Raw genomic sequence first — 13,144 nt, 5'->3', positions numbered from 1 at the left:
CCTTGGACAGCAAGGCGATCAAACCGGTCAGTCCTAGAGGAGATCAACCCTGACTGCTCTTTACAAGGCCAGATAGTGAAGATGAAACTCAAATACTTTGGCCACCTAATGAGAAGGAGGGACTCCCTGGAGAAGAGCCTAATGCTGGGAACAATAGATGGCAAAAGAAGAAGGGGACGGCAGAGGATGAGGTGGCTAGATGGAGTCACTGAGGCAGTCGGTGTGAGCTTAGGTGGACTCCGGGGGATGGTAGAGGACAGGAAGGCCTGGAGGAATGTGGTCCATGGGGTCGCGATGGGTTAGACACGACTTTGCGACTAACAACAACAACTTGTACAACAGGACTTCCTTTTCTGTCTCCTACTTGCATGCCCATGGTGTGCTCTGGAGGGTCTCCCAACCCTCTAGAGAAGGTGTGGGTATGTTTGCAGAGAGTGAGGGAAGCTGTTCCACCTGGGATTTCTGTACTAGCAGTGGACAGCCAGCACATCTGAAGGCATTGAAGACACTGGATTCCCATCCCAACCTTTCATCAGACCTGCCACCTCCCTCCCTCCGTGTTGGAGCAAAATTGCAAGCTACTGCGTATGGCAGAGGAGAGTTTGCCAGGAGTTTAGTGGAGGAAGTAGGCAAGATGCTGGCTGCACTGGACTTGCTGCATTTAGATACAGAAGCAGGCATCAGTGGAATGTGAAGATATTCCATCTCCTGACATCGACACAGAGGTTCCCCTTGATTTGTTGTGTTGCTGTTGCTATACTTCAGTATCATATGGTAAGGAATGTATTTAGTCATGGGTGGAATAATAAGGGTGACTGTTTAATCCCACAGCTGCATAATTATATCTCTACGGCTGGATTGAATCGCTGTTTCTGGGAAAAAGAGGAAACAGATCCAAAAAAGAGGATTTGATTAATCTAAATGAAACAGATCCAAAAAAGTTTCACTAATTCATTTGAAAGGCTGGAGACAGGAGTAGAATCTATCTTTACAGAACTGATTATATAAAAATAATTTCTAGGGGTACAAAAAGAACCTTCAGTAAAGTAAACAATTAGCATATCTAAGAGTACCACCAAAGGACAGGCCCATCAGCATCTTTAAGGTATACATGGGAAGCAAGACTTGTAACTTAAGTCTAAAGCTCTTCTAACGGTGTCAGGCTGTTAATGGCAGCCATGTAATGGCAAAGCTTTCTCTCATTTTGTCCTGACAAGCCCAAACTAGAAAATACCAAATATACTAGATACTTCCCAAAATAATCTATGGTAATCAGATAAATTACATTATATATATTTCAACATTTTAAAAATACCAATTTTCAGTGTTTTGCCTACCACAGTTATTGGAGTTTACAAGGCAATTGTGCATATAATACATTTCTTCTCCTGGCCTGCCACAATCTCTCATCACTTATTTACAGCCTAAGTACTAGATTGGTGAACTCTTGTGATTTCTAACTTGTTAATCTGAAATGGATGCACCTGATGTATGTAAAGAAGAAATATGGACTGTGAGTTGGACAGTGATACACACAAGGATATCATCTTTGCAAACCTATGTGAACTAAACATACAGATATTTGACTATTGATGAAATAATCTATCTGACAACATGCACTTATTTTCATAGGCATCTGCAGGAGAATGGATTTAGACAGAAGAGTAGTGATACTTCTTCATAAGCAATTGTCTGAGTATGTTTTCTAGTTTCCTCCCAAGTTTCAAAGAAACATTCTTCTTCCTGCACTAAAAATATTGACTTAAATTATGTTTTGTTTTGTGTTGTTTTTTTAAGAAGTCCTCAATTTCTGCAATACCAATTTGCAGTGGTGCCTCTTGGACAAAGTAACTCTTGAAAGAACTAAGGAGCTTTCTTCAGATCTGTTTTAGAATTTGGGGTCCATCAGGCATCAGGTTATGAAATCACCCTGCAAATGTAGTTGCCTTAGTGTTGCATGACCTCCTAATCGTTTTCAGTTTAGAGAAAAGGTTAACTCTCTCTTGTTTACCTTCAAGATATCAGTTAATGTAATGTAGAAAGCATTTAACTTCCCTTTGAGCTTTGTTAACTGCTCTACAGATAAGCAGAACTATCCTAGGGAAACCAAAATCTTGCAGAGGCAAGCATAGACAAGAAAATTCACCCCATTTATGTTTCTTGTGTCCATGTGCAGACTTGTATAGTCTATTGCTATCTTTGCTAAGAATTTCTTCAAAAATTCAGAAAACTGACTTCAGAATAAAAATGCTTGGCAAGCAAATTTAGGGTTTAACTCCATTGCTCCTGGAGATGAGAACATAATAATGTCCTTCTGCACAATTAATAATTAACTTATGAGTCTCTTGTTTATAGTCCATTATACTGTCCAAGGAGTAAAGGACTCTAGCAGATTGGTTGGCATATGGCTGTGGGTTTCTGTCAGATAGGGTAAAGCAAACAACCCTAAAAGAGGAACTAGAAATTAATGACCAATCACAAAGTCCATCATTGTTAAGCTCTCTAGTCATTAACCTGAGAGCCAGTGATTGGGCAGCAGAGGTGCAAAGAGTGCAGCCCACAGGCCACCAATGGCCTTGTTCAGCAGTGTCTGCACTTCGAGCATCTGCTCTCAGTGAAAAATGGGGAAGGGAGTGGGGGAAGCTCTAGCAACAGGTTCCAGGTTTCTGCTAGGGAAGCCTTGCTCCTAGTCTGTCCCTGAAGCATCCTCAGCAAGAGTGTTTGAGGCTTCCCACCACCTTGCTAGGGCATTCTGGGGATATGCTAGGAATGATGCTTCTTTGGCAGGAACACAAGAGCCTGCTCCTTGCCTGGTGTGTTTTTGCACTCTCTTTTTGGTGCTTGTGCCGTGGTGGCTAGGAAGGGGAGTAAGCTAAAACACCTTGATGATGTGACATGACACAACAGTGTTGCTGCATGACCAAGTGCTGCCTCATTTGCAGTGTGTGCATGCACATGTGTGTCACCCCCACCAGCCCAGCAGAAGTAGCAGTGGAGGCCAAAAAGTTTGTGCATCTCTGTCCTGGAATGTAACAACAGGCTGCAGGTGCCTGTGACTGGATTCAAGAACCATCCACGTGGACAGATGAGCATTAAGCATCGCTAGTCTGACAGCACTGAAGAAGAAACAGAGGAAGGGAGTATTTCAGACACCCTTCAACACAGACACAGCTCAATAGTTCCGTCAGATCAACAGCAGCAATTACCGGTTTGACAGAACAGGAGCTGTTCTGAATGCAAGTGTTCTACCCGTGCTTCTTTGGATCCAGGAGAAAGATCTGTGCACAGAATCCACCACTTGCTTGGATTAGTTAAAAATCTCTGCGTATAGATTAGGTCTTATAGTACTATCCTATGCAATGTCTAATCAGAAATAACTCCTCTGAGTTCAATAGGGCTTATTCCCAGGTAAGTATTTGTATATCAATGTTAGCTTATACAATACAGAAAGAGCTTTGGTTGTTGAAGGATACAGATTTTAAATAAACAGGCTTACATTTCCTGTGAAATTTCAGTGCATATTCTTCTTTTTAAAATCCAGTGTAAGCTACATGATTTGATAGTCATTCTGGAACTAAATGCTGAATGATGGATTGCTTTACTTGATGGTGGCAAATATGTGAAATTTGTTCCTTTCTACTATGATTAATTAGTGAAGAATTGATTGTTTCCAAGAGACATCCATTTCTTTTATCCATGTGACAATGTGTTACTTAACACTAGCTGCTGTATAGTGCTCTTAACTGTGCAAATAGCACTATAGTGACCCCACTGACAGTTTACTAGCCATTACAAAACCAAACATTTTTTAAAAGCAAGTTGAAGAGAGAATGAAGGAAGCATCCATTATTTATATTTTGATTTTCAAAATGATGGCCACAAAGCAGTTTGATCGAAAGGATCAATTCCAAAATCCAGACAATTGCTTAAAAAACAAGTGCCATCGTATTTGAAGATGCATTTCTAAAAATAAGAGAAGTGTGTGGTAGGAGGAAGCGCTGCAATGAATTGGACGGCAGCCCATTTAATCTTTAATGGACGGGGGGAAACAGGAGATGTTCTCTATATAGGAAATAATACAATAAAATAATATAACAAAACCTGTATATGCCTTATTTATCTTAAAGCACATTCTCTGGTGGGAGAGCAGCCTGTGGGCGGGCAGGCCTAAAAGGCCAAGAAGTTCTACAAGTAAGACGAGGGGGGTATGTAATTTTCTGAAGGACTGAGAAAAAATTAGGGAGGTGGGGGGAGGTACTTTATGTAACTGGAAGAAGAAATGAAGCATAAATTGTGTTGGTATTCCAAAACTAACTTGCCTATGTTCTGCAGGCCATTCCCTTCAGGGGGAGCTGCCCAAAAGTGGGCATGCAATATTTCTTAGCCCAGGCTGCTCAGACGGCAAGCTCTGTGCATGTTAGGCATATCTTCCCCCTAGTGGTCGCTGATGTTATTGCATGCTGCCCCTCCCAGGGACACATTTAGATAACATTAAATGAATGAATGCATTTGAACTAACAAATCCTTCTCATGCGCACACCCACAGGGCCTCCTTAGGAGTCATGCCTAGGTTTCATGGGTTGGTGCTATGGAGCTGTTGGCAGACAGACACCCCCCTTTTATTATTGTAGATACACCAAAGACAACTGAACTATGCTTCCATCCAAATGTCTGTCAATCACTTCAAGGATGCTGTGCATGTAAGAACCACAACTGCTTTGAACTGTTTCATACCTTTCCTCTGTCAGCAGAGAAGGTCAGAGACTTAAGATCTACACGAAAAAGGCATGGGATGATTTTCACATTTCAAAAGGCTATTCTGAATTGCATTGTAGATACCCTCCTGCTGGAGAGAGAGGTAGAAGAGGTATGCATTAAAAGCATCAATCAACCTCAGCAAGGCAGCCAGGTGTGGCCATCACCGTTAAGATGCACACAGCCTCAACAAGTGCCTAGAAATGCCTTGGGATAATCATCACAGCATGATGTCTGTATTGCGAATGCCCGGAGGAAAGATAGGACTGTGCTGAAGCACCCAAAAGCCTCATGAATTGCATGTCAGCTAACAGTCATTCTGAAAACTAACACAAGCTGAGCATTGGTAGTTCTGCTTTTAGAATGAACAAGCCAAGGAGACACCTCTGCAACCCTTAAGCATAAGCAGCAGAAGACAACTGCAGCATTTATTTTATTTATTTTTAAAAAACTTTTGTAGACTGTCCCATTACCAAAGTCTTGGGACGGTTTAACAATACAAAATGGATTTTAAAAAAAAAAGAGTCCTAAAATTTAGCTAATAATAAAACCCCAATTAAAGCAGTCAGGTCCTAAAACATTGGGAAAACAAAAAGGTGTTGGCCTGGCACTGAAAAGAATAAAGTGACGGCACCTGGCGAACCTCTCTGGGGAGCGAATTCCACAACTGGGGCACCACCACAGAGAAGGCCCTTCTCCGGGTAGTCACCCTCCTAATCTCCTTCAGGGAGAAGGAGCATTGCAGAGAGTAGCTCAATAAATATTAACCCTGTTGAATGTCTTATGTAGGCTCAGTAGTCATGTGTGCTACACTCCATGTGCATTGCTTTCTACAGATTAGTTATGAATTTAGTACACTTTTTCACTGGTGAGCCCCTGAAGAACCAAGTCTAGGACTGGCCTACTGGTGTTTTTAATGGGGCCCAATCATGAGCCCAGTGGGATACAGGACCAAAATTCTAACCATCCAGTGACTTCAGGCTGGGTGCAAGAACTCCCCAATAATTCTGCCTGCCATCATTTTTCACTTTTTAGAGCAGACTGGCCAGGCCCCTTGCAGCCCGCCACTCATAACCGATGGCTCCCCACCATTCCCCTGAGGATGTTACAGCCTGCCTGAGACCCTCCATAAATGGGGGTTGTTAAGGACCCAACAAGCAGGGCTGGTCCTGCCAGGAGGAAGAGTGAGGCTGCTTCCTGAGGCAGCAGATATGGGCTATCTTTGAAAAGACAGCAATGTGCTAGTTGTTTAGTTTCTTGTTCCCACCAGAGATTGGAAAAGATGCTCCAGTGCCAAAATAACTTAGCTGGCGTAGGTTACTGCACAGCTTGTTTGGTGGGGTGGGTGGGGTGGGGTAGAACTGGCTGTTCCACTTCAGGCAACAAAATGAGTCATCCCTGGCAACAATGTGCTGTGTAAATGTCTTATGTGTAGCTCCCTGGGTCACAAGATAGTCAGGGCAAATTTAAATTATCCTCTATTTTGTTCTGCATTTTGCACAGCTGCAATAATCCAGACTGTCCTTGAGTTGCAAGGTATATGTGGTCTTCTAACAGACAGAGAAAGAAGGAAATTCTCCCAAGGCGATATACAAGATGCTTGCTGCATCAATACTGAGGACTGCACTTTTCCCTCCACGTCCAAAGTTCTCATTGTGCTTCCTGTCCATTTTTGCTGATTAGATTACTATGTACAACGTGAGTAACTTTAACAAAGTAGTTAAAGGCAAGACATAATCCTTACAGAATTGCTACAAGTTTAAAAGACTACATTAACTGCTTATGTTGCTTTGTTCCCTCATGCTAATCCGTAAAGTATTCCTGTATCCACCATAATCTGACCTGCTACACGCAGTGCAATTTCCTAGGGAAGCTTGCCTGACTCATGTCTCTATTAAAAGAGCAACAAAGACCATGTGTACAAGTATTCTTCAGCTCTAGCGGTTGCAGTTCTTTTTGCTATGCAGATCAGTTACTACAGCTGTCTGTCCTTATTTGTATTTTTAAAATTTATATTTTATTTATATTTTAAATAATTTCTGTATCATCCCCCAACTTTTGGGCTGGATCCAAGGTCTGTGTTTTGAAGAGGAAGAACTACATGCATGGATGCTTCATCCACTTGATTTTTGGGGCTCACCTCCTACCACCTGACACACCCCACAGCTGGGCCCATTCAGAAGGACTTTAAACTATTTGCATAGCCTTTATAGGGGTTGGGAGAGGTTGCCACAGGAAGGAAAGGGAATGGAAGTCCACTTCGGTCAGAACAGTTTATTTACTTTGAATCTGGATCCAAGGTTTTTTTGTTTTGTTTTTTGCAGGGTGCTGTGCTGAAACACATTGTCTGTAGTGACAGGCTGACATCTGTCCAGGTTGAATTTGCTAGATTTCCAACTAGTAAAATGTCCTTCTGCCTGCTTTAATTTACTCACTATACAGCAAGACATTTTCACTGCAACCAACGGGGAGGCCTGGAGTTATTCCTAGTTAGACACCCTGCACACTTAATTGCCTCCTTAAAGAACAGAATGTCTCCTTTTGATTTAGATTTCTCCTTTCTTGTAGGACTAAGGATCAAAAATCCAAATACTTTGGTTTCCTTCCCTGGGTGGCAGAGCCATGCTAGATCAAAGCAGCGCCCTACTTGTCCAAAACCCTTCTCTTACAGTAGCCAGAGAACTGCATGCGGGAAGCCCACATTTCCCCAGCAATCAGTATTCACAGGCACACTTCCTGTGATAATATGGACGTAATGTGCAGTCGTCATGACCTGTAAACATACAAAAATGAAGAGAGCTGGTGGAGCACTGGAGGGGGGTGGGGATAAAGATAGCAAGGACTTCTATGGGCAGGGGGACTCTGAGTGCCAGTCAGTCCTGGCACTCAGAGGAGGTTCCTCACCACATGATACTTTAATCCTAAGTGTATGTGTTTTGCACCAGGCTCTGGTTAGTGGCTCTCAGGGCAGAAGTATAGATCCTGCAGCCTCTGTCTACCTACTGCACTTGGTTCTTTCCTTTTTCTTTTCTTTTTTTGCAGCACTTTTTTATTAAATTTTTAAAAAGTACTAAAAACATCGGAACTACTGAGACAGCCCATTACTACATATCTTTTAACATTCTGTAATCATATTCAGATCCATTTATGGAATCTTAAAAAACATTTTTAGATCTAAACCAAGCCCTGTTTCTCCAGCCAATAAAAAATAAAAAAAGGTTCCAAATTTGATAGAAGTCACTATCTTCTTTCTCCTTCTGTAGTAAGATCAGTCCATCCATTTCTTACAGAGTCCCGTTTTCCTTGACCAATATTAAAAGAAAGACTCTCCAAATTTGATAAAAGTCAATATCTTTCTTCTTCAATAGTAGCTTCAATCTAACCAACTCTACACAATTCCAGATCTTTCCATTTTTCTAATATTAAACAGATAAACGCCTCATTATAATAGTTACAAATATGATCAAATACATTTTTTGCTTCCTAGCATTCCAGTCTAATATCCACTAAAAAGGAAAGTGAAAGAGAAGAAAAGTTCCAAGCTTAAAAAAGAACTAAAGACTTTTAACCTAATTTATGTTCACATGTCTAACATCCATTTAGCATCTTTAAGGACATCTTATCTAATCTATTTAATGACAACAATTATCTATGATATCTTTTAAACAAATTTTCTTTAAGCTAATTTATTAAAGTTTCATCTAGCTTACACTTCACTTAATCACATACAATTAACTCCTTATAAGAATCCAGCTCCTTACAATCTTTAATATATCTCGCTTGTAAAAAGAAATCTATTTAGTACAGCTCCTCCTACTCCCATAATAGTCATTTTCTAGTATAGCAATTCAAAGACAAAAGAGTCATGCAACTTAGCTTTTGGTCATTCATTTTTAAGATAAAAAAAGAAAAAGAAAAGAAAAAGAAAAGAATCTCTAATTTTCCCTTATATCATTCACAAAGGAGAGAAAAAAAGGGGGGGGGGACTCCACTCCTATTCTTCTCCTTCTTAGTTCAGTTTAAATCTTATCTTATAATCTCTTCATAATTCAACACATTTAAATGTAGAAAAGCTTCCACAGTTAAAATCATATACCTTAGCCTTTCCATACCACAATAAACATGCCAACCCATTTATACCATTCCTTTTTAAGATTTCTTTTTTACACCTCTTCCAGACTGCTTTTGTTTTAATAGGGTTTGTTGAAAATCAATATTTTTAAACTTTACATCTCCAGCCCATCTTTCTCCCCTTGGTGTTATTTGTTGAAAATCAACCCACTTCAAAGTCTGTATTTCAATCTTCACTATTTCTTGCTTTACCTTCAGTGATTGTAGCATTTATTGTAGGTCAGTATTTATTCCCAATGGCTGTGTTTTTTGCTGCAAATCAACCTTCACTGTTTCTTCTTCCTCAGAATAAATTTTAGTTAATTCAGGATCCACCCATCCTTCAAAAAGAAAATCCTTCCTTTAGTGGCCAAATTTGTTTCTTTTTATCCACAGTTTCAAATGTTTCAAATTTTTCATATACTTGTTGCATTTCTTGTATATTCTGTTCTGTTTTGGATTCTACATCAATCACCATCTCCTTAAAAGAAGCATCAGGCTTATCAAAGCGCTTTTTTTGTACAATTGAGAAGATTTCCTGTTGCCTCAACATCACCTCTTGGAATATTTGTAAAATTGTTAAAGATTCTTGTATTTCCAAAAAAAATATCTTCAGCTCTTCCATCATTGCAATAATTCCAATAGCCACAAAGTGGCAGCCAAGATCAGTTCCACTTTTCTTTTCTCTAGAACACTAGAGGTGAGAAGGTTGGCAAGTTGCCAAATACTTTGGCAGAGGTCCCAGAAATGCAGGAGAGGAAATGGAGATTCTTATATCTTTCCTCTTTTCTCCCTTTTCTCTTATTTTATGCCAATTAACAACAGATATAGTTTTTCCACAAGTAGTATTGCAAAAGGAAAATAGGAATGCTCACCCAAACAGTTGTCACATTAATGAAGAAAGCATCCAACAATGTGAAAAATATCCTGGTGAGTGTCCAGTTGATCTTGGCAGAAGTCCAAACAGATATCCAAAATGATCGGTCAAAGCTTTGAACTCCTATCACGTAATTGCACCTTAAAAATTTAAACTAATTTTATACCCTTAGAGAGGTTAGAGGAAAAAGTTTTTTTCTTCAGCTTCAACGTGGACAAAAGCGTCAGCACTCTCTCATCTCAGTCACCGCCTAAACATCCAGAGGGTTTTTCTTTTTTTAATGCCAAATTATAAACAAATGCAGCTTTTCCATGGGTAATATTGCGAAAGAAGTAAAAAATATTTACTCAGCAGTTCCAATGCTTATCTAGCTAATAAAAATCCTAAGCTAATCTTCTAAGATATCGAGAACTTGAAGGGGCTGAAACCACCCCCTGTGTTACTCGGTTGAGAAGTACCTGAATTGCTCTCAGCAGATATGAGATTGCCATCTCACATCAAGCCAAAAGCATGCCCAGGCAATCTGTCTTCACCCCGACAGGGCTTAGATGAGTCTCCCACGACTCACTGCCAAGTAAAACCGGTGTGATAAATGAACTCCATTAGTCACATCCGTCTTGTTCCGACGTCATCTTGGAATCCACTTGGTTCTTTCCAATGCATCTCTGCAAGCAGTGTAGTGAAGAGCAGACTCAAATAGCTCACCAAACTTTCCCTCCTCCCATCTCATTTTCTGTTGCCTCAGTCTCCAAGCTAGTCTAATGGCCTTTGGAATCACACTGGCCAAGGCATTTGCAAAGGGACCACCACTCTGTGCACTTGGCAATGATGACCTGAGCAAAGCTTGGTGTTTCAGGTAGCGTTTCCCATACGCTAGGGATGGGAAGATGTTTGGGTTGATTTTGCACTTTTGAACCACTCTGCAAACCGACACTTATTTTTCTGAAACCTGCATTTCTTTGAATTTTTCAATGGCTTTCTCCCCTCAAAAATGCATGTAAAATGCTCATTTTAGGGAAAATATTAAAATTCTCTATGTTTGGGAAATTGCACAAAAAGTATATATGCATTATGATAAAGATGCATGATGCTTATGAATATCCATGCAAACTTTTAAAAATAGCTACATTTTGGACTGACTGAAGTTAATATTAGAAGAAGTAAAAACTGAGAGAGCCTCAACTTAACATATTCATTCACTTCTGCTTCATATATAAAATTATCTGGAGAACCTGTTTGGCATAACTGCTGCATAAACATTGAGACTTTTGGAGAAGTGGTAGGTTAGGGAAAAACAGAAGACCAGGCAGAGAGAATATCTATTCTGAATCTATCCTGCCTTACTGAAAAAAGCAAAATAAGGAAGACAGACTGTTAGCGTACAGAGGACATGGTGGAGGAGTTGTCACTCACCAAAAAGGTCCAACATTTGCTGTTTGTTTGTTCAGGAGTGAGATCCAGTTTCACTGCAGAATAATACTGTGAACAGTAACAGAAAATATACAGTTCTCAGGAGAACTCAAGAGCCATCTTCCTTCCTTCCTTCCATCTTCCTCCCTTTCTCATTCCTCTCCCACTGTCCTTATTACTTTGAATAATAAAACACTCTGCACCACTAATTAAGTCCCCGTTTCATGCCAGAAGGGGCTCTTTTTTCCAGCCTGGAGGAAGCGGCCAATGCTGAGCAGATGCATCTTGAAATCAATAGAGAGCTATTGAGAAGGAGCTCTAGAGAAATCATATTCAAAGCATGTTGTTGGTGGATACGATTCAGGTTGTGCCAGAGCTTCTAAGCTGCCAGTTTTTATTCACGGGAAGACCAAATGAAGCTGAAATGAGATGCATGCCTCTTTCAAGTACCCAAAATGAAGGGAATGGGGAACACATTTGGTTGCTAAATGAACACTGCTGCCTTTACTTTTAATTTTTTATTATTACCACCACCACCACCATCATCATTATTATTGCACTTGCTTTCAAACAGAAGTCAGAAAGAAATTCTGGCTGTTGTGCTTTTGCTCATTTGCCATAGAAGACGGGATTAAAGAAAAAGACTTGTAGGGAAGGTCTTGATTCCTTATGTGACAGCAGCTTTGCTGATATCCCAGCTAAGCATCTTGACAAGAAAGAATTCTGGATCAACGTGGCCTGCTTACTGGGTGAAGGCAGCCAGCAGCTTTTGTCCTACATTTTCCAATCCCTGAAAAGTGACCCTTGCGGTGTGGTCAGCGCCGTACAGTTTGTGGGAGCAGAGAGTCACAATCGCTCTGCCCAGACTAACTTCCCCCACATAGCCTCTCAATAAAAAAGCAGGTTGCTTACCTGTAACTGATGTTCTTCGAGTGGCCATCTGTGCAGTCACACATATGGGTGCTGCGCCTGCGCAGTACCTTTGGCCGGAAGATTGACAGCTTACGGTTTTTGGCGGGAAGCTCTGCTCCCCCTCCCCCTGTGGCCTATAAAGAGCGGAGCATCTGCCATTTTGTTCAGTCTTTGCGACCGAACCTAGGCTATCTTATTGAAAAAACTTTGTTTTTGGTTTTTTTTGATGTCAGTACCGTGAAAAAGGGCATAGTCGGTACCAAAAGATGCATTCACTCACCAACACCGAGTGGGGCCGGTGGGTGGGTTGTGTGACTGCACAGATGGCCACTCGAAGAACATCAGTTACAGGTAAGCAACCTGCTTTTCTTCGTCGTGGCCTCTGTGCATCACACATATGGGTAGATTAACAAGCTTGCCATAAAGGAGGAGGGAAGGTGTCCTCATTGAAGAACGGAGGAGAGAACAGCTTTACCGAAGGAGCAATCCTGTCGAGCTCAAACATCGAGACGGTAGTGCCTGGCGAAGGTGCCTGGCGAAGGTGCAAGGGTTCGCCCAAGTAGCGGCTCGGCAGATGTCACAATCGGGACCCCGAATGCGAATGCAGACAAGGTTGCAACAGCTCTAGCAGAATGGCCTTGAGGAACTGAAGGCAGTTCGAGCTTAGCTAATTGATAGCATAAGACTATAGTGTGGACTATCCACTTAGAAATTCTCTGCGGAGTGACTGGATCGCCCTGATCCCTAGCAGAATATTTGATGAATAGTTTATTGGATCGTCGAATTGACTCTGTTCGCGATCGGTAGAAGGCTAAGCAACAGCGAAAATCGAGTGAATGCAAAGATCTTTCCAATGGAGTCAAGGGTGACGGAAAAAAGGCAGGCAGCACAATGTCTTGTCCTGTATGGAAAGGTGTAGACACTTTAGGCAAAAAAGACGGGTTGAGGCATAAAACGACTTTCTCCCTGTGAAAGTTTAAATAAGGAGGGTCTATGCGAAGCGCGCAAAGTTCACTGGCCCTCTGGGCTGAAGTGACAGCTACAAGAAACGCCGTCTTCCAAGAGACCAATCGAAGATCC

Source organism: Varanus komodoensis, unplaced genomic scaffold (assembly GCF_004798865.1).
Source record: "Varanus komodoensis strain SLA01 unplaced genomic scaffold, ASM479886v1 scaffold9, whole genome shotgun sequence".
Classification (NCBI taxonomy): domain Eukaryota; kingdom Metazoa; phylum Chordata; class Lepidosauria; order Squamata; family Varanidae; genus Varanus; species Varanus komodoensis.
The sequence above is the reverse complement of the archived record's forward strand: the minus strand, read 5'-3'. Positions refer to the sequence as shown.